Genomic DNA, 23248 nt, shown 5'->3' with positions numbered 1-23248 from the left:
CCCTGAAGTACTCAGCTTGTCAGGAGTAGAATCCTGTATACCCAACTTTATGCTTATGTTTTCCTGACCTCTTATCTTTTCTAGGTCTCGAAGCCAGATCTTTGGCAACCACCTCCCCAATCATTGTCTGCAACTGCGCTGCCGAAATGTTGCCTGGGTTAGCAGTAGAACGAGATCTTGAGCACTTAGACCTGTACTTTCCTCGTACGACCTCCTCACTTGCATCAGAAGAAGGTGAGCGAGCCCTCTTCTTCTCGCTCCTTTTACCCTCCAGGTTGAGCAGAGTAATGGCAACGAGACAGAGAAGGATGAACCTTATAAAGACCTCCCTGAACCTGAAAAAACAATCTGTACCCATCAAGTATTTAACAAACAAATGAATGTCCAGGAAACAAAAGAGTCTTGTAAATGCCCAATGAAAAAAAACATTCCAGAGCCTTAATGAGAGGAGCCACCAGAGGTCATCCTCCTGCCTCTGCAGCCTCATGCCTCCGATCAGTCTTGAGAGAGCACTTCCGTTCCATCTTAATCAACCAACCCTGTTACCTGGAGAGGTGTCACTTTCTCCTCCTGGAAGAGACACTCAGAGCATGGGTGCTCTCATGCACCTCTCAGCAATTTCCAGCAAAGCTTTTCTGTTGCCTGCAGTGGGGGCTACTCCACTAAGGCAAAGGAGCGTTGCCCCACTACGCAAAAAGGAAAAATAAGATGACAATAACTTATTATGCAGGGAAATGTTCTTCATGTTACTCAACACCATGCAAAACAGCCGTAAAAAAGTTCTTTTTAGAGTGAAACAGGACCTCATATTTGAAAAATAGCAGTGGTTCACAGACATTATTTACAATAATATCAGTGAGCTGCTGCTATATTACAATATTGAAAACACACATCTCTAGCCCTGAATATTAGATGGAAACACATTTAGAATTTCGACTAGTGTGCCTCTGCAGTGTCGGTGACCTACCCAAAGACAACATGAAAAAGCTGAAATAGGATCATAAATTTAAAGCTGTTCCAATCAGGGGCCCCAAAAATACGTTTGGCCCAGGCCCCCCAATATCCTTAAGATGTCCCTTTGTGTGGCAAAAAGTGGACAAACCCAGCAGAGGTAGATGCTTGCTTGAGCCAAACTCACATATGCTGCAGTCAAGATAACCTGGACACTGGTTAAGAACTCGAGAACTCTTGTGATTATAAAATACCCAAAAGCATGAAAAGTGAGTGTCTGGATTCCCTATGAAACAAAAGCCTTTCATAGCTTAAAGAAAAGGTGCAACATTACCTAAGGAATATTTGTAGTATAAATTTAGCAGAGTGGGAACAATCAATAGGCTGTATTATAGTTCGGTGTTGGCTCAGCAAACATACTTCTTCCTGAGAATAAGCAAGAGCATTCTGAACATCACCCAAAATATGACGATACTCATGTAAGATTCTATTCACAATATATACTTCTGCACTATGTCCCACAAACACAGCAATCTTTTACACTAACAGTATTATACCATCCACTTACGCAGGGAACACTAACTACATACAGTCCTATCTAAAATAATCCTTTGAAAGAAAAAACCAAGCAGTGTTATTTCTCATTTTCTTAACTTTTTTTGGAAATCAATAGGGAATTGCTCAGGCAGCATAGAATTTAAATACAGAATATAGGACCTAAGAACCATATTCCTGCTTCAGATCTACCCCACTAAGAGGCAGATTTCAATGTCAGACTGACATGAGCCCATCTGACATCGGTCTGAAATTGGGATTTTCCATAGGTGCCCCCTCGGCTTCCATCAGGAGGCCTTACAGCCATGGGAGTCCTGCTGAGGGCCACCCAAAGATGACTTCCCACAGCCTTTCTGTGTCAGAAAGGCTGGCACAGAAAGGCTGTCGGAATCCGACATTGTAATCCCTCAGGTGGAAAGAGCGGCCCTTGGGATTACAGGAGGCTTTCTGAATGGCAGACAGGCTCTCTGAGCCAGTCGTAAGTCATTTGGAAATCCTGTTTGGATTAATTTCCGACTGACTCCATCAAAATGGGTCTGTCGGAAATTAATCCGACTGAGGGCCTGAGCCATTTCCTACGGCATTGTAATCAACCCCCAAGTAAGTCATATGGAGAAAGTGAATTGCCTCTCATATCTGCCATGCATAATATGTAAGAGTGATGATACTTGAGACATGGGGCCCGATTCACAGAACTAACTTAAGACAAAATCCTAAACTTACTACCATTTTGGTATTCACAGAAGGCACTTACTCATTTTGGTATTCACAGAATTTAGGAGTCTTAACTTTAGGACTCCTAAATGCCTTCTGTGAATACCGAAAGTCTTAAAGTTAGGATTTTTCTCAGTTTATGAGTAGTAAAGTTAGGACACCTAACTTTAGGACTCCTAAATGCCTTCTGTGAATACCAAAAGTCTTAAAGTTAGGATTTTTCTCAGTTTAGGAGTAGTAAAGTTAGGAGTCTTAACTTTAGGACTCCTAAATGCCTTCTGTGAATACCGAAAGTCTTAAAGTTAGGATTTTTCTCAGTTTAGGAGTAGTAAAGTTAGGACTCCTAACATTAGGACTCCTAAATGCCTTCTGTGAATACCGAAAGTCTTAAAGTTAGGATTTTTCTCAGTTTAGGAGTCCTAAAGTTAGGAGTCCTAACTTTACTAACTCGTAGGCAGATCACCCGCTGGATTACGAGTTGAATCCTGGCAGGCAGTTTATGCTGCGGCAATCCCATGGTGGTGCCTTTCTACGGCTGCACCGGAAGAAATGCACCATGTTGTACATTTCTTCCTGTGCAGGAATGGGGTGTAGAAATACAGAGGGGTGCACCATGTGCCCCCTGCATGCACCCCCATGTACAGAGGCAACAGGGGGCCCTGCTAGGGCCCCCTTACTTTCCTCACTGTCACCCTTTTCATCACGGGCTCACCGCAATATAAAGTAGGGAAGTGAGGAAACTCGTAATATGATTGGTGGTTGCATGTGGCCCCACCAACATGTTACTTCCTCGGACCGCTGTGCCACCACTAGGAGATTGTGGACCCCGTTGGTAGTAGCGATACAATGTTGGTCCAATTTCCAAAGTTGTAATACAGTGGGTGGACCGTGATGCAGCAGCCATAACCAGGTCCTTAGATAAAACAATAGTGTAGAACTGGGTTTAACAAAGTTTGGTATATTCTATGAAGGTACGTGATGAGCCTTGCATATTTTAAACATATCCATAAATGTTATACTCAGTAGGTTAGGGAGAAGATTGTATAGGTAAAGTTTACAGAAGTGTCCTTCTATATCTTCTGGAAACTTTACAATGTGAAGGCTATTCTGCTTATTTCTATTCTCAAGATATACCGGTTTTATTACAGGGGTTATGTGATCCAATCATTAGCAGTAAATTATTTGAACCTAATCCTTGACTATTTCATTTATTAATTACAATTAATGAGCATAAATAAAAGTATTTCAAGTGCACAAGTCATATACTGAATTACTTTACGAAGCTTTTCTGCAAATGATCAATTTCGAGTGTGTATTGTCTCAAGGACAATAAACAAATGTCAGCAAGAACTTTTGGATTTGGTTTTATCCCAAACCAACTTCTATAATTAATGCAATATGTGTCTACCAGCTTAAACTGACTCTGGGCAGTATTTAAGACAGAGCCAACCCTTGGCATATATTGTGGCCTGTGAAAGATGGGTCTGTGTTCAGCTCTTCAGAAGCAGAAATACACTGCCTTCTAGAAGGAGCCAGACAAAAAAATACGACTGAAACTGCACTCTGACCACAATATCAATAGTAAAGTTTACAGCTGCTATAATAAGTGCAAGCATAAACCGACCGTCATTATTTCAGTCAGAGCCAGCCCTCGCCATTTGATGGGGCTTGAGGAGGGCGAGCCTGTATAATCCTCTGTGTTCTTCTCAGCTCGGCTCTTCAGAAGAAGAAACATCGCCTTCTGGAAGGAGCCAGACCTAAAAATACAAACAGACGTCTGGCACTGAACCCACACAGGGCAGTGTCCACCATGCTTCCGACCATCTTCATAAGCTTCGTCCACAATACAGGTAAGACTGAGCTCCAAGGGGAGCTGCCATCTTGGAATGCTCCAGCTCTGTAATACAACGCTCATTGGTTTCTCATCAATGACTGTTAGCAATGCAGTCTCTATTTATATTTCACGTTTTAATTCACCTTAAGTTCCCTAAAAATGTTTGATTTTTTTCCAGACACTATTTTTCTGTGATCTTCTGATGCGCCATAGGTCTTTTGTATAGTACATACTCTGGAATGAGTCAACTCTAAGTGTCTAGGTGAGGTCAGGTTGTGGGTGGGTGTTCATGACGGGGCACAAATGCGAGCGCTGGAGTTGTAGGGTGGTGCGAGTTTTTCTCAGTGCCTATCAGTGGGCAATAAAGGTTAAGATTACATGGTCTTCAAATCTTTAGCCTCCGTGTAGAATGAACTGAGCAATGGTCACATATGTGAATATTCTAATTACCATTCTATGTACAAGAGTGTGAATAAGGTATACACAACTGAGAAATAATGACAGCAACAAGTGAAAAGAAGATGCTTCGTTAATAGGTGAGGAGAGAGATATTGGGTGTGTGCGAGAGAGAGAGAGAGGGAATGAAAGGGGATGGTGAACGAGAGGTAACAGACACAAGGAAGTACACAGTAGAACAACAGAAGAGCCAGTGATGAAAATAAAGGAGATAACGTGAGAAGGGTGAGATGTTCAGAGGGAAGATTTCAGAAGGAGGCTGGCAGAAAATGGTACGAGTGTCTAGCAGTGAAAGACTGCAAAGTGAAGGGGCGAATGGGAGTGAATGAGACATTCTGAAGCTCGCTAAACCTTTCACAGCCCAGAGTAATATTTAAACCACGGACTTATATTTTCAGTCAGTCAGTCAAGAAAACTTTATTTCGGCTATACAGCCATAAAAGCACATATGACAATAGCATTACAATTATAAGCACCTTATATACACAATTTTACATAATTAAAATCAATTCAAAAAATAATTAAAAAAAAAAAGAAGTAAAGTGCAATTGTGTGCATTATACTCTGACTCGTCAGCCTAGGCATTTCAATCTTTGGTGGGGTTCACTGGCTGGTGATGGAGTGAGCGTCAGAAATAATTTTATTCTGACTCGTGAAGTTTATTCCCTGTAACATGAACTAATCTATTAATGAATTGTTGCATGATTTGTTTGATTAATCCAACTTAGTATAAGATTGCACCACACACTCAAACACGCGGGAACTAATGACATGTGCTCTTGTTGCATTTGCGAGTCTGTTTTGTAACACATAATTAATATTGTTTTGTTTGTCATGTTTGTCCTATTGTTTTTGTCATTATTAATATGCGGCTGATCATTCATGGCATGTGCTTTATTATATGTGCTTACATGTTTGTCCTATGTTGTGAATGTCTGTCTGTGTATTATTTTATCATCTTTTTACTCTTTCAGAAATATAAAGACTTCAGCTGGACTATATGAAGAATGGTAGATATTTTATGTGTTGCTTTATTTGTATGCTTCTGCTGGATGTCATTTTTTTAATGGGTTAATTATTAGAAATGGTTGGGTGGGTAACAGAAGGGTTTATTTTACCTGAATGAATTATTCTTTTGTGTTTGTTTAAATACCAGCCCGAGAGAGGCTTGAGGTCTAGTACTAGTTCTGGAGAATATTGGTTGGCCTGTACGTGAGCAGAGTCGGAGCCAAGCGCAGTCATATTGGAACTTTTCCATGGAGAGCTATATTTTTGAATGGACTGTGGCTCAGACAAAAGAGACTTGTGCATGGACTGCTCTGGATGTTCTTTTTACAAGGCCAAGGAAGTGACAGAGATGATTTTGCCGATCTCTGGAGGAAATTAGAGAAACAACTTTTAAAATTGTTGCAAACCTTCGGAAGCCGGTGTCACTTCATGTCAAAGAACAATGATGTGGTGACGTTCTCTCTCTGCAAGAGGTGGTTTAGGTGGTCTGACAGTCAGCAACCAATCAGGGTGCTGAAGTTTATTAAAATATTACATTTAGTTAGATTAGCGAACAAGAAAGGTATAAAAATTGGGCCTCTTGAGGGGAACGGGGCTGACTGTTTCCTGAGGGCGAAGTGCTGTCTGATTTCCTATGGACATGTAAGATTTCAACTGTTTCTTAAAATTATTTTCCTTTTCAGGTCAGAAAGCTAACTTAGGGAATAGGGGTTAATGTTTTCTTAAATTCATTATTTTATGCAATGTTGAATTGTCGGATATTTGAGTCAATGATTAATGAATTAAACTGAATTAATAAAATTAAATGTTTGATTTAATAAAGAGCTAATAAAGTTTATGCAAATTGAGAATTATAAAATAAACTTTTAAAATAACAAGCTGGTCTTGTTTATTGTAGAAAGTTTGAACAACATATCAGATCCATTTGCCTCATGATTCAGCTGCTCTGTTATTCTTATGGGCTTGGTATTGATTGGTAAGTTTGGTTGTAGATAGAGATATCATTTATGCAGAATTTTAGTAGGAGCGCTGGATCAGTTTTTGGTAGCATTCGTACGGTTATATGTTGTTTTTGACATACATGTTACATGCATGATACATATATGTTGGTATATACATAGGATTAATGTTTAACATATGTTGAGTTTTGATTTTGTCGAATCGTTATATGTAGTTGTAAGGGTTTTTTCCAGCAGTGTAAAAAATTCCTGGTTATTTGCCGGCAAAGGGTAGTGTGACTAGAAGAGTTACACAGTGCATTTGTTCTGTTTCAAAAGTTGTGGTATAGAATATATCACGTGTTGTGGACGTACAACACAGTTTAGGGACATTAGATGTGACTGGTTGAATGTAATAGTGAGGATTGCCTATGAAATCGTAGCATTAAGCATAGGGACTTGTTGCCCGTTTTAAAACTTTTGTGAAAAGAGTAGTAGGATTTATCCAAGCTTGAGAGAAGGATGAGATAGCGTCGTCTATTCTTATTAACGTTTGACTTTTTCTGTTGTTGGTTCAAGTCCTGCCAAGATCTCGTGTGTGAATGATTAGGGTTTTCGTATGTATGCGTGAATAAATGATCGTATAGAAATAGCGTTGTCTATTTTATGCGAAGAGTGAGTTCAGTATGTCAGTAAAACTATCATCTTGTTAGCGAAACAGACAAGTGGTTTGTTTATTCGTAGTTATTAATTAAAATTCATTGGAAAATTTTGCTTAAAATGGGGCCATGAAAAAGTTTTGTAAAGGAGGGGTGAGTTTACGGAGTAACACACAGAGAAGCTGCAGCGGCAGCATACGTCATTTCGGTTCGCGCTGTGATTGGTTAACATACGTCACAGAAAGCGCACTGATTGGTTCACGTGACAGTGACGAGCAGGTACCAGATTGGTCAGTTCTGAATACTGTATTTCTATTGGAGGAGCAAGGTGGTGACGTGGCTTAACCTGATTGGCTTGTTGGTGTCTTTCGCGCACGGATTGGTTGGAATAGCGGAACACCAGGAAAACATTTTCGAAGCTTACGGAACAACGATTTTGACTTAAATCATGAGTTATTGGAACAATAGTGAGAAAAAGAAGCCTTCATGGTTCCAAAAAGTGAAAAATTATTTTAAACCTGACAAGAAAATTGAAACGCGTGGTGGTAAATTACTTCATAAGTATAAAACACCCGCAGCCTATATGGAAGGCGAATATGGTTATCATACTGTAATTTGGTTTGATAATTGGATGCACTACACCAGAAACGATGGTGTATTGGCCTGGCTGGAAGATGGGTCATTTAATATGAAAGTTTTGAGAAACCTGAGAGGAAAAATGATGGATCTTGTGCCGAAGCCAAGACCTACACAATTTGAGGCATTGGTTGAATGGGAGGTTGAGATGATGGAACTTGAGCGAGAAAGTAAATGTCTAGCACCTAGAAATTCAAAATATATTTTAAATAGAGAATCACATGAAGACAAAGTGAGACGCTGGAGAAAGGCAGATATGTATGATGGTCTGTATCCAGTGAGAATAATGATTACTGAAGATTTAGAACAAAAAACAGCTGGAAGGAGAATTGATGAGGAATTAGATGATGCAGTTTTAGAAGATATTTATGCTACTAAACGCAAACCGCCGCCTTATCAAGCAGGTTCTCAATCTACCCCGAGAGTTTCTACAGAAACCTCTCCAAGTGCACCTCCTAGAGAAGCTGAAGAAGGTTCTCCCAGATTTTTAAAATTACCTGAAAGAGTAGGGTCAGTAAATAATTGTAGTACACCTAGAGAAAATAGATTTCCTCAACAAGAAAATAATTTTGTAAGAAATCAAGAGAGAATACCTGCTGACATTCCAGAAATTTCTAGTTACAATAAAGCAAAGGAAGATTTAATTCAACAATTGACAAACGGCATGGAAGCAGTGACAGTACCAGTAACTATTGGTCCTGTTGTACCGGTTTTTGATAAAGGAGACAATAGAAAATCAGCTTTAACAGTTCCATTAAATGCAGAAATTCAAAAAGTTGCTGAGAGATTTTATTCGGAACTTTCAGAGATTCATAGAGAAAAATCTATGATGCCAAATTTAACATTAACTGGGAGTTTGTCAAGTTCGCAAACACCATCAGTGGCAGATTCAGATTCAGGTCTGTCGGAGAAAAGCTTAAATAGAATAGAATTATCCCAAAATGGATTGAGCCCTGAAGCTCCTGATTATAAAAAGCTTGATGTAGCTAAATTAAAAGCTGATCTGGAGGAATTAATCATTGGCACAATTGGTACTGACAATTTGAAGTTATATCAAGATGATGAATTGCTGTTTATCTGTAAAAGTATTCAGTGGAAAACGAAAAACAGGTATGAACAACTGGAAGAAATGGCTGCTGAATTAGAGATTGATTTGAGTAAACAGAAACATTTGCAGAAACATTACAGAGTGGATTTCTCTGAAAGAGACATTGACAATCTAAACGCTGCTGGAAGAATGACACATATAAGAGAATTAATACGTTTTCTCAGAAAATTAGGCGAATTAGGTAAATGGAGAATAAAATGGTCAAAAAAAGAACAGGATAAAAGATTAACAAACGATGTAGTTTCTGAATTTCCAATGAGGGAAATAGCTAGAGGAGGGTATGTGCATGTTCCTTGCTCTAGACAGGATATTCTACTGTTTACTAATGATTTTCCTCGCTTGAGAGAGAAGCCAGTTGAGTGGTATCGACAGGTAGATAGATTTATAAAAGTGTCAAAAGTTCTGTGGATTGATTTAGATGGATTCTTTGACATTGTTGTCCCATCAGATCTTTGGACAGAATGTAAAATTTCTGTGGATTGGCCAAAAGAAGAACCTCCCCGAGACCCGGTTACAGGTGCCCCAGCAAAAGATGTCATGGACATTTATAATAAAGTAATTTACTGGCTGAAAGGGAAAATTCCCCCAAAGGAAGTGGACTGGGTTAAAATTGACAGAACAAACCAGGAACCAAAAGAATCAGTTCACTCATTTTATGAAAGGTTACTGTTAGTCTTTAAACAGTACAGTGGCTATGAAAAATTAAGTGAGAAGGACATGAGCCACTTTATATACAGATTTGTATATGGCCTGAGACCTGAAATTGGTGACATGATTAGAAATGGAATTGTCTGCTGGCAAGCACTTTCAGTTGATGACATCCTGAGAAAGGCAAAATATTGCAGTGATGAGATAGACGCGAAGCAGAAAAATCTCAAGGAAAAGGCGATGTGGGCACAAGTGAAGGTAGCAGAGCAACAACAACAACTGTTAGCTTCTATGCAGCAGCAGAATCAGGGAAAGTTCAAGAATAATTTCAATAATAATAATAAACCAAAATTTAATGTGAATGTTGAAGAGCTGAAACAAAAGCTCCCATGTTTTAATTGCGGAGAGATTGGACACTGGAAACGCGTGTGTAAAAACCCGCCCAGAAATTTTAAAAATAATTCATTGAATCCACAGGTGCAGTGTGAGTTAAATCCGCAGCAACAGCAACAGCTACAGCAACAGTTAAACGAGTTAAGTCAGCAGTGACAGCTACAGCGACAGGTAGCGAATCAGCAGAGCCAGATACAGCAAAGCCAGTTTCAGCAGAACCAGGTACAGCAGAGTCAAATTCAGCAGAGTCAGGTACCTCAAGCACCATTACCTGGTAGTGCTAACACACAGAGATTTTCTCCCGAAACAGGTTTCTGTGGAGGTAATTTGGTTAATAATGTGTCAAAAGTTAACATGTCAAATGCTTCTCAATTTTGGCTGAAAGACAAAGAAGAGAGTGATTCTTCAGAAGATTACTCATGATGGTGCCTGAGAGAGGAAGAAGAGTGTGTGCTTGGACCCACTCTTGAGGTAGATCAGTCTGGTCCATTTGTCAATGGGAAAGTGAATGATAAGGATATTACTTTTCTTGTGGACACAGGTGCTTCCCGTTCTACTGTTAGATCAGCGGAAATAGAGACCCTTCCTCTCTCTGGTGAGACAATCCAAGTTGTAGGTGTAGCTAATCAGCAAATTAAAACAAGTTTAACAGAACCAGTAAAAGTGGAAATAGGGAACTACAAAGATAAACACAGATTTCTGGTTTGTGACAGCAGTCCTGTGAATCCGTTGGGTCGTGACATATTATGTAAAATGAATTGCAAGATATATTGCTCACCAGATGGCATTGATATGCAAACAGCAGAAGAAGATGGGCTTTATAAATTGACAATGTTAATGGTTGATGAAGAAAAAACATTACTGTTTCCTGTTTTTGATGAAAAAGATTTGCCAGAAGAGCTTAAAAAGCCAGTTAATCCAGCAATTTGGGATCTAACAGGAAATGATATGGGTCTTATGAAAAATATAGATCCAGTAAAAATCACTGTTAAGCAAGGAATAGATTTTCCAAATGTTCCTCAATACAAAATGAAAGCTGAAACAATTGAGGGTGTCATTCCAGTAATTGAAAAATTCATAAGTCAAGGCGTGCTAAAGGAAATTGAGAGCAGCCCATGTAATTCACCGATTATGGGTATTAAAAAACCAAACGGAACATATAGAATTGTTCAGGACCTGAGGAAAATTAACAAGATTGTTGTTCCATGTTGCCCAATTGTTCCAAACCCTGCGGTAATTCTTTACCAGATTCCACATGATGCAGAATGGTACACGGTAATTGACCTGTGCAATGCCTTCTTTACAGTTCCATTACATCCAGAAAGCCAGCAAAGTTTCGCTTTCAGGTTCCAAAATAGAATCCTAGCATGGTGTTGTATCCCTCAAGGGTATACTGAGAGTCCATCTATCTTTAATCAGTTGTTAAATAAATCTCTGGAAGATCTGATATTGCCTGGTAATTCCACACTGGTACAGTACATTGACGATTTGCTTGTGGCAGCTAAAACACAAGAAAATTGTGTTACTGATACCATTACCTTGTTAAATCGTTTAGCAGATGAGGGACATAAAGTGTCACCTGCAAAATTGCAGTTTTGTAAACAAGAAGTAAAATATCTTGGTCACAGAATTGCAAAAGGAACAAGAAAAGAGACAATTGAAAGGATTAAAATGATTCGAGCAATTCAACCACCGACAACACAAAGACAGGTGAGAATGTTTCTAGGAATGGTTGGTTATTGTCGGCAATGGATTAGTGGGTTTTCAATAATTGCAAAACCACTTCAGAGATTAACAAAAGCAGAAATAAAAGATCCAATCAGTTTGTCAAAAATTGAACTAGAAGCTTTTGAACAATTAAAAAAGAGCTTATGTGAAGCTCCCGCCCTGGGTATGCCAGACTATGAAAAGGAATTTGAACTTTACTGCAGTGAAAGAGAAGGTTGTGTATTGTCTGTGCTAACTCAGAGGCATGGTAAGTTGAGAAAACCAATTGCATATTTCTCAGCTGTTTTAGATCCTGTTGCAAAAGCTTTGCCAGTTTGCTTAAAAGCAGTGGCTGCAACAAGTGTAAGTCTTGAACAAAGTGAGGGTGTCATTATGGGATTTCCTGTAAAAGTATATGTACCTCATTCAGTTTAAATTCTTCTTACCAGAAGTAGAACTCAACATTTGACAAGTAGCAGACTGACAAAATATGAGAAAACAATTCTGGGATCAGATAACGTATCAATTGCGAGGTGTGTGAATTTGAATCCTTCCACACTATTGCCAGATGGAGTCATTACTGAGGAAGGTAACGAAAATGACATTGATCATGAATGTCTGGATGTTGTAGATTACTGCACAAAACCACGACAGGACATAAAAGATGTTCCTTTGCCTGAATCAGACATAGTCTACTTTGTGGATGGGTCTTGTTTGAGAAATGATGAAGGGATTCTGAGAGCAGCATATTCAGTGTGCACAGTTTCAGATGTTGTTGAAGGTTCACCTTTGGATGGAATTCGTTCTGCTCAAATTGCAGAGTTAATTGGTCTAATTCGAGCATGTGAAAAAGCAGTTGGCAAAAGAGTAACCATAGTGACTGATAGTCAATATGGTTATGGTGTAGTTCATGACTATGGACAGCTATGGTCTCAAAGAGGTTATTTAACCTCTGCAGGTACACCAATCAGGAATGTGAAATTGATCAAGAGATTGATTGATGGTATTCAGTTACCAGAGCAAATTGCTGTAGTCAAATGTGCAGCTCACAAGAAAGGGGATGATTACATCACCAAAGGGAATGCGTATGCAGATGAAATTGCAAAATACTGCGCCAAAAAAAATTATTCAATCAATCGGGAAAAAGACAAAAGTCACACAATGAATTCTCTCATGCTAATTTCTGTAGTTGAAACATGGCAGGAAGTGAAAGATCTACAAGATGAGGCAGATGAGGAAGAGAAAAACACATGGTTAAAAAATGAATGCAGGCAAAGAGAGGAAGATGGAATTTGGGTTTACAAAGATGGAAGGCCTGTAATGCTGAACTGCATGATTGCAGACATGGCACAAATGTACCATGGTCCAGGACATTTGGGGAGAGATTGCATGATTAGGTTATTCAGAGAAACATGGTTCAATACAAAATTCAGAATCATTGCAGAGTCACTTTGCCAAAGACGTTTGACCTGCCAACAGATGAATCCAAATAGGAGAACTGTTGTAAGCATGGGAACCATAGGACGGGAGAGTGGTCCTTTTACCAGATTACAAATGGATGTCATTGAGATGCCAATGCACAACAGACTGAAAAATGTATTGGTATTTGTTTGTCTGTTTTCAAGATGGGTGGAAGCTTTCCCAACACATCACAATGACTCAGTCACTGTGGCAAAATTGCTTCTTAGAGAGATCATACCTAGGTATGGATTTCCAGTAACCATTGAAAGTGATTGTGGAACTCATTTTGAAAACAGATTGATGAAACTGATTTGTGAAGCTTTGAATATTCAGCAGAAGCTGCATTGTGCTTACAGACCAGAAGCATCAGGTGTTGTTGAACAAATGAATGGAACTATTAAGAATAGAATTTCAAAAATGTGTCTAGCTACAGGAGTGAAGTGGACAGATGCTCTTCCACTTGTTTTGATGTCAATAAGAAGCACTCCAGAGAAAAAGACAGGTCTTAACCCTCATGACATCGTGATGGGTAGAATAATGAGGCAAGCATTTGTTCCAGTTGGCAAATAATGAGTATTAATGATAGTGCAATCATTGAATATTGCCAGAACCTGTCTGATGTAGTCAATTCTGTATTTCATCAGGTGAGAACAGATGTAATTTCAAAGGAGAAAGTGCAAGCCCATCATTTATTACCCGGAGATTGGGTAAGGACCAAAGTTCATCGAAGAAGAAACTGTTTAGTTCCAAGGTGGCAGAAAGCAAGACAAGTAATTTTGGTTACAACAAATGCAGTTAAATGCAAAGGGCTGAGAAGGTGGGTGCACGCGAGCCATACAATTTGAGTACCACCTCCTGAAAATCCTGATGAAGACAGTGAGACGACAACTGATTCAGATTCAGAAGGAGATCCAGAAGATCCTGAGTCAGATGATCAGCAAGAAAATCAACATCAAGAAAATCTAGATGAGCATCAGAACTTGAATGAAGAAGATCTGAATATCGAAACTGGAGATCGAGGTGTTGATGAAGATCTGCTTGAAAAAGAGTCTCTAAAGGAAAAAGGAGATTCAGAAGAAGCAGAAGATTCTGTGCAAGACGAAAATCTGAGCCAAAATATTGAAAAGCAAAAGAGTAACTCTGTATTCAAGAGCAAAAAGCCTGAGACTGGGAAGCTGAAGGTGATTCTTGAAGAGGAAGAAGAATTACCAAGTACCAGTAAGGATATTCTTCCGAATGGAGTGAAGCTGCCGAGTAAAGAAATTCCTAGGTACAGATTTGAAGTCTCAGATACAGACATTGATGAAAGTGATGAATAATCTGAAATAAGAAAATTCAGAAAAAGAGCTTGGAAAGCTGAATGTAATGAAAACGTGCCAAAGAAAAAGATTCTGAGGAAAGGAGATATTTGGCCTGAAGACAATTTGAAATTCAAACTGGTGAAAAAATCGAAAGATCAAATCAACGAGGTATCTAGTCAGGGAGGAGGTGATTCTGAAAAGAAAAGTGAAAACAAGAAAATAGAAGTGATCACTCGAAAGACAAAAAGAGTAGTAAAACCAAATCAGAAGTATAAGTCCCCAGAGTGGACTTACATCATTATTCCGCCAACTGTAGAGGCAGAGAGCAGTAGTCAGGAAGATTTGGAAATACTAGGTGACAAAGATTGAAATTGGTCTATATTTAGATGAGGGTCTTGTTTCCTGGCATAAGGCTGAAGAAAATGTGTTAGGTGACCTTAGGTCGAAGAAGTTGTGTTTAGTTGGAAGCACATGTGACACAAGGTCGAAGAAAAGCTGTTTAGGGTTTTATTCTAAAAAAATAAATACATTTTTTTTTAAAAGGGGGGATATAGTTTATAGTTTACTCACATTTTAAATTTTAAATTTGTTTTAAATGTTTGTTTTTTCTAATTTTCTAGAATGCCTAGATCAGATACTTCTAGGTGTTCGATTCTTAAAAGATGTTGCAAAATGACTTCAATTTGTGTGATATTATTAATCCTACTTTGGTTAATATTAGCTGTGGTTTATCCTTTTGATGTTAATAAGCAAAAAAACAAGACTAATATAACAAGTAAGGTAGAGCCTAAACATGAGAAACATGCTGGCAAGTCGAGCAGAGTTATTGAGCATGATCCAGAGATTCATCAAGATAGATCTGTTGGAGATTTCTCAAGCAATTAATTTTCAAGGCTTTTATCTGAATATGTTAAAGTAATGAATGTTAAAGACTGTTATGTATGTGTGAAACTGCCTGCTTCTGTTTCAGAGGGGGTGACTTATAATATGTTACCTCTCACTTATGGCATTACTTGCAGTGTAATTGCTAGCCTGTTTTATGAAACTGGTCATCTGGTGTATTATTATTCAGACTTTGATGAGGTTTTTGCAAATCTCAAAGTTGTAAATAGCTTAAACAAAGTTAGGCCTGCGAAACAGATGAGGGAATTCTTTTTAGTTACTAATGAACTCAATTATGAGTATGCATATAGAAATAATTTAACGTGCAAAATGGGAACAGAAGAAAAGACTTTTCTGAACATGGTTGAGGAGAGAGGGCTGTTTACAAAAGAAATGAGATGCTTAAACATGCCAAGTCAAAGTATTGGCAAATGGAGGATGCTAAATTAAATGGTGTTAACACAAATGCTGCAACTCACATAGATGAACCAGTTAGTGGTAAATTTTGCATTAGAAGAGATAACACAGTATATGATAATTATTTTGTGGGTGCTAGTCAATGTGAAGATACTTACCGTATTATAGGGGGATGGGGATTTAAAGGTGAGAAAGATCCAATTTTTCCTGGAATTTATTTTATTTGTGGTAATAAAGCATATTTTAGCCTCCCAGACCATTGGTATGGGACATGTTATCTTGGCTTGGTCTTTCCAAATTTTTTTCACGTTGACAGACATGAAAAGGGTACCTTTGAATTTGGTGAACATCTGAACCTGAATAGGTACAAAAGAGAAAGTTTTACAGAAGTTCTGGGAGACATTTTTGGTGCTGTTATTCCTATGGTGGGAATTACTATGAATTCAATCAAAATCAGAAAGGTTTCCACAATTGTAGATAGATTGTCAACAGATACTGCAAGTGGTTTCCAATTAGTCAGCACAGAACTTGTTGCTACCAGAAGCATGGTTATGCAGAGTCGTCTTGCATTAGACATTCTGCTTGCAAAAGAGGGAGGAGTCTGTGGGGTCTTACATGTTCAGCATTGCTGTACTTATATACCTGACAAAAGTCGGGATATAGAGTTGCTTGTTAAGAACATTACACAATTTCATGAGGAGATAGAACCTATGGAAGAAGAAAGTTTCACTGAACGAATTGGGAAAAGAATGAAGGCTATAAAAGAATGGTTTTCTGAAGTTGGAAGCTCCATCATTGGCAAAGTGCTCTATCCAGTAATTGTCATCATTATAGTGATAATGCTGCTAAAAATTAGCTGTTTGATTCACAAAAAGAGGAAGCATCAGAAATAAAAGAGAAGGATTTTCAAACTTAGAAAGGAACAAGAGAAGGAATATGAGTTAGAAGAAATGCGAAGGGTTCAGTTTAAAAGAGATGACCAGACAGCAGAAACAGGGGTTTAGGGAGACTAATATCGAGAGAATCCAATGTGCGATGTCTCCAAATTGGGTGAAAAATTTCCTGAAATTTCTGGGTGTTGTTTGGTGATTTTTAAATCACCAGATGAGGGAGTTGATGGAGCGAGCTTCAGAAATAATTTTATTCTGACTCGTGAAGTTTATTCCCTGTAACATGAACTAATCTATTAATGAATTGTTGCATGATTTGTTAGATTAATCCAACTTAGTATAAGATTGCACCACACACTCGAACACGCGGGAACTAATGACATGTGCTCTTGTTGCATTTGCGAGTCTGTTTTGTAACACATAATTAATATTGTTTTGTTTGTCATGTTTGTCCTATTGTTTTTGTCATTATTAATATGCGGCTGATCATTCATGGCATGTGCTTTATTATATGTGCTTACATGTTTGTCCTATTTTGTGAATGTCTGTCTGTGTATTATTTTATCATCTTTTTACTCTTTCAGAAATATAAAGACTTCAGCTGGACTATATGAAGAATGGTAGAAATTTTATGTATTGCTTTATTTGTTTGCTTCTGCTGGATGGGTTAATTATTAGTAATGGATGGGTGGGTAACAGAAGGGTTTATTTTACCTGAATTAATTATTCTTTTGTGTTTGTTTAAATACTAGCCCGAGAGAGGCTTGAGGCCTAGTACTAGTTCTGGAGAATATTGGTTGGCCTGTACGTGAGCAGAGTCGGAGCCAAGCGCAGTCATATTGGAACTTTTCCATGGAGAGCTATATTTTTGAATGGACTGTGGCTCAGACAAAAGAGACTTGCGCATGGACTGCTCTGGATGTTCTTTTTACAAGGCCAAGGAAGTGACAGAGATGATTTTCCCGAGCTCTGGAGGAAATTAGAGAAACAACTTTTAAAATTGTTGCAAACCTTCGGAAGCCGGTGTCGCTTCATGTCAAAGAACAATAATGTGGTGATGTTCTCTCTCTGCAAGAGGGGGTTTAGGTGGTCTGACAGTCAGCAACCAATCAGGGTGCTGAAGTTTATTAAAATATTACATTTAGTTAGATTAGCGAGCAAGAAAGGTATAAAAATTGGGCCTCTTGAGGGGAACGGGGCTGACTGTTTCCTGAGGGCGAAGTGCTGTCCGATTTCCTATGGACATGTAAGATTTCAACTGTTTCTTAAAATTATTTTCCTTTTCAGGTCAGAAAGCTAACTTAGGGAATAGGGGTTAATGTTTTCTTAAATTCATTATTTTATGCAATGTTGAATTGTCGGATCTTTGAGTCAATGATTAATGAATTAAACTGAATTAATAAAATTAAATGTTTGATTTAATAAAGAGCTAATAAAGTTTATGCAAATTGAGAATTATAAAATAAACTTTTAAAATGACAAGCTGGTCTTGTTTATTGTGGAAAGTTTAAACAACATATCAGATCCATTCGCCTCATGATTCAGCTGCTCTGTTATTCTTATGGGCTTGGTATTGATTGGTAAGTTTGGTTGTAGATAGAGATATCATTTATGCAGAATTTTAGTAGGAGCGCTGGATCACTGGTAATGTTAAAACCATTAAAACCGGATTCAATAAATACGAAGTAAAAACAGTTAAGATATTATAAAAAGATATATTTCTACAGTTTGTCCTTATTTGGGAGAATTTGCTAAATTAGCACTACAAGTATTAAAATCAGGAAGCAATATACAGGAAAAGTTTGGGATCATGATTGGTGGGCGAGCACAATTAGGTTAACAACAACTCATTTTTCTTTAGAATGCTCATACTTATACACCACATCATGAATAGGAACCTAGAGGTAGCAAACACATATAGTGGGTCCGTTTCATATTTTAATATCCTGAAGGCCTCAGTGTGATGTCTAATTCCCATATTTCTGCAAAGCTGGAGGATCCATTTGGACCTAGGTCTACTATAAGCAGGACAGAAGAGGAGAATGTGAAGTTCTGTTTCTTCTGTCACAGTACACCCAGGGCATCCTAGTTTGGTGGATCCCTCCAATTTATTAGTAAACGCTCAAAGCGGGAGCACCCCGTGCCTAAATTAAAAGTACAGTTTCTTTGCAATAAGGGGCAGGATACTATCCAGGGCTGACTCCAGTTTATACTGTTATTTGGCTTCCAGAAACCTGGAAGTCAAACTACATGAGTTAGCACACTGTGATAGTAGGATAGATTTACATTCCTTGTAGGCAGAGAGTAGGGACTTTTTAGAAATAGAGGGGCAGGTCTCTTCTGGAGTCAACTACATGTTCATCCTTCCCAATACTTGGCAAGTGTTTCACATGTGGGACAGCCAAGGTATATTCCCTGCACCCAGATAGTCATACCGTCCCTCAATTCCTCCCTATAATTTACCAACTCGGGCGTACTCCAGATATGGCACCAAAATAGAAGTGGGCGGGAGGCAATTAGATCAGCGATGGGGCCAATACCCAAATCCATCCGTAATGGTGTCAACAGAGTGCTTTTTGGGAATGCCAGCAACTGCCTGAGAAAAGAATTCTCAGTTAGAGATAGGACATTGGTTGGGTAATGTTCCAAGAGCTCTGCTGCATATAGTGATGCTCCCCTTTCCTGTTCTTTGTATATTTCTGCCGGAGGGCCTACCACTTTCTGAGTACAGCTTTTGTACACCTTCAAGATTCCCCCTATAGACTGTGGAAGTTTTAGGTTGGCTTTCTTTATCTGGTTTCCCCAGTCCATCTTATTGTTGAGTGTCACACCTAAATAGTAAAAAATAGACACCCTCTCTAAGGCCATACCTTCCATTTGGGGGTGTGGGCAGTGAGTGGTGCTTGCATGGAAGACCATATATATTATGTTTTGGAGATTTATCTCCAGATCCCTCTTCTTGCAGAAAGAGCAGAACGCTTACAAAACCCGCTGCATACCCATTGGTGACTTGGACAGTAGCAGCGTATCGTCCACAAACATTAAAGCTGGTATTTTGCGGTTTCCTAACCTCGTGAGTCTATATCTTTTACAGCCAGTAGAGTTTCAATAAGACCATTTAAAAAGAGGGAGAACATGGTTGGCGCTAAAACACATCCCTGTCTCACCCCTTTCTCTACTGGAAAGGAAGCCGTCAATTCCCCTTTCTTGCCATACATTATTCTCGCATACGTATCATGGTGTAAGCGCTTAAGCAAGTTGCATAAGTGGGCTGGTACTCCCATATCATGGAGTATGCCCCCTTGTTGGCCCCGCTGCACCATGTCGAATGCGGATTTAAGATCCACAAAGGTTAGGTATACGCTACCACCCTCCAAGTATACAATTTTTCAGTGGATCAATTGCAATCTAAAGATCTGGTCTATCGTTGAAGTTTTAGACCTAAACCCAGCTTGTAAAGGTGTTAATACGTTTTTTTCCCTCCATCCATGATTTCAATCGGTCAAGAACAACCCTGGCAAATATTTTTTGGGTTACGTCATTGAGGCTGATTGGACGGTAATTAGTCGGGTTGAGCGGGGAGCCTTTTTTATAGATGGGGATGATTTCTGCCCCTGCCCAAGTCGGGGGCATAGCCATACCTACTAGGATGGCATTGAACAGTGTGCAGAGGTAAGGTGCCCACACTGCTTGCTCATTTCTAAATAGGTCACCGGGAATTCTGCCAAGCCCAGGTGCCTTAGCTGGGAGCAGTTTACTCAGGGTCGCGGTGCACCACTGGATAAATTAATTTAATTTATTAAAGTTTCCCTGGTAACTGCATCGCCGTCGATGGTCCTCATGTATAGAGCTTTAAAATGAGATCTCCAGACTTCTTCCCCCAAATTTAGCTCGATTGCGGAATTGCCTTCAGGTTTACCAGTTTTCACTAGGTTCCTAAAACCTCTCATATCCCGGTTATCTAAGACTTTTCTAATTGCTTCCCATTTATCTGACTCCCAAGTTGCTTTCTCTTCAGCTATGTTTTTTTTGTAGTGTGCCCTATTGATGTAAGTGGATTGATTATCATTTTTTTAAATCCCCAGTAATGGAGCGCGTTTGACGTCTCTGCACATATTATTGTACCAGGGATGTTTGGGTTTGGAGTCAGGTCTGTTACTATGTTCCTTATTATAAAAGTGCTCAGCTAATTTTAAAAATAAATCCTGATGGTGCTTACTGAATAACATCAGGGATTCTAGACCTTGAGTGTTATAAGGTGCTCGAAATGCCATTTCTAAAAAGGGAATAATTTGCTTATAAAGAGTGGCCGCTTTTTCCGGTGACTGTACAAAAGTTCCCCATCGCACTCTTTTACCCCCTTCAGTTACAATTAAATTTGGCACTGGTTGTGGGGGTGTACTCTGTGGAGCCTTAAACTGGGGGACTGCTATTTCAAGTACCAGTGGGTTGTGGTCACTTTCAAATCTGGGCTTGACTGAGAAGTCAATAGTTTTATGCCACAATTCTACATCGACCAAGACGTAGTCAATTGTAGAGGCCTGTCCTATCTAATTAAAAGTAAATTTGACTGGGCTATCGGACGGGAACCGGCCATTGCATGCCCTGAGTGAGTGACTATAAGGTAATGAATTCACCTGGAGGACTAAAGGGGTTCATCCCCTGACTGGATAGCTATTACAATCATGAATTAACCGGGCCGAGTCTTCATCACTCATAATGGAGTTATCAATACCATTTAAGGGTTCAAAGTGACAATTGAAATCCCTGCCAATAATTACATGGGTAAATTCAGGTAGCGTATGCAAGAAAGTATCCTGGCAATCTATTGTCGGGGATGTTTGCCCCAGCCTCACTGGACGGGAATAAGTGTTAATGATTGCTATCTTCAGGGAATTAAAAAAAGTGAGGAGAATGCACAAAATATCAGGAGAAGGGGTGTCTATCATTTTTATAGTGCATATCAAATGTGTACCAACCCATGTACATAGACCCCCTGAGGGTCTCCCCCTGGGCCCCTGTACTGCTAGGATGCTATATGTAGCATATCCCACTCTATGCAAATCTAACCTTGACCAAGTTTCCTGAAAGAGGCATAGCTGATGACTATCAATGTACTCTCCCCAGTCTGGGAGGTCCATTTTTGCGCTAAGCCCTGCTATATTCCAGGATAAGATCTTAGAGTTCTGATGAACCTCTGGGCTTAGAGTTTCATGTTGTTGTTGACTTCCTTCCCTTGGTGCTAGCTGCTCGTGGGTTCCTAGCCTGGTCAGGTTGTTGTCCATATCCCTGCTGATCTTAGTGGGGCCACCGAAGTTAGTACAAATTGTTGGGGAGACATGAGTTTTCTCAGCTAGTACATCCCCACTCTTTATTATTCCCGAATTGTAGAGCTCAACTGTCTGATCAGTAAGGGATGGTGGGCTTTTAGCTATAGGATTTAGTCAGTCAACCAAATCCAAGGAGCTAAATCTATTACTCACGGGGATGTTAAATGGCATAATATCCTCACATCGCTGACCTGTGTTTTGCATAATGGCACTCTATGCTTTCAGTTCCCATTTTCTGTACACGCTGCCCATTCTGACTCCCAGCTGGCTTTGGAGGGTAAAAGTGATCCAGGGATAGTGTTTGAATGCCACCCATCTCCTTAGAAGGTCCCCATCCCAGGATGTGCTGGACCGCCCTCCTGTCCCTAAAATGAATCAGAACACAATCCCCCTGAATTTCTTTGCTGCTCTGCCCAGCCAACTAACCCTACGTACAAATAAAATGTCACTATGTGTTCAGAGAGGGAGTGGTCTATGTTTGTTTAACCAGTATGTGACTTTGTTTTTCAGTTCTGGATAAGACTCCCTTGGGCCATTTTCCAACTCTGCTACTCCGGCTAATATAACAACATAGGGAGTGGATGCTGGGGGCAGATCTATGCGAGGGAATGTTGGGCACTTTTCCCTTATCCTAGAGAGGGGTGGGTTCCAAGTATCATTGACAGGAATGCTTTGCAACTGGTGTTCTATTGGGAGATCTGAAATAGTTGTCATAGACCTAAGTTCTTGTACATGGTCTTTTTAATGGGACAGCCTGTTTCGAGGGATAGCTGGGGCCTGGTTTTGTTGGGCGGGGGTTGGGTCCCTCTGAGTGCTTGTGTACTAACGTTTTTTTCTTCCTCCTCGGGAAGAGGTGGTAATAGAATGGTAGGTGGGGCTTCCGGGTTTCGTGGGGAAGCAGAACTATGGTTTAATACCTTGATAGATTTGATGGTTTGGGAAATGGCATAGATTTTAAGCCACAAAAACAATGGAGGAGTTACCCCTCAAAAATTTAGAGAAAAAAGAATCTCTCACAGTGGGTTAAAGTGCTCAATTCAGCACAGTCTATCCCAACCTGTCAGTGGATAATGCATATCCTTGTAGAAGACCCCTCACTCACCAACCTGGTTGGTGACATGCTTCATCATCGGGGTCCCACCCCATAGGCCGAGTGCCTATAGGGTGTGCTGCGACTCCTGATTACAGAGGAGCGGGTTGTTTTCTTTTATGTGTTCAAGGCGATCAAAATAAATGAATTTAAAAAGGGCCAACACTACTCACTGCAAGTTTTATTCTTGAGTGCTTGAACCCTAATAAAAATGTGTAACACCTATGCCTAATTAGGTAGACTTCGGTGTAAAATAAGAAGTGTCTTTAA

The sequence above is a fragment of the Lissotriton vulgaris genome, chromosome 2_1 (assembly GCF_964263255.1).
Source record: "Lissotriton vulgaris chromosome 2_1, aLisVul1.2, whole genome shotgun sequence".
Classification (NCBI taxonomy): domain Eukaryota; kingdom Metazoa; phylum Chordata; class Amphibia; order Caudata; family Salamandridae; genus Lissotriton; species Lissotriton vulgaris.
This window is presented reverse-complemented; position numbering follows the sequence as displayed.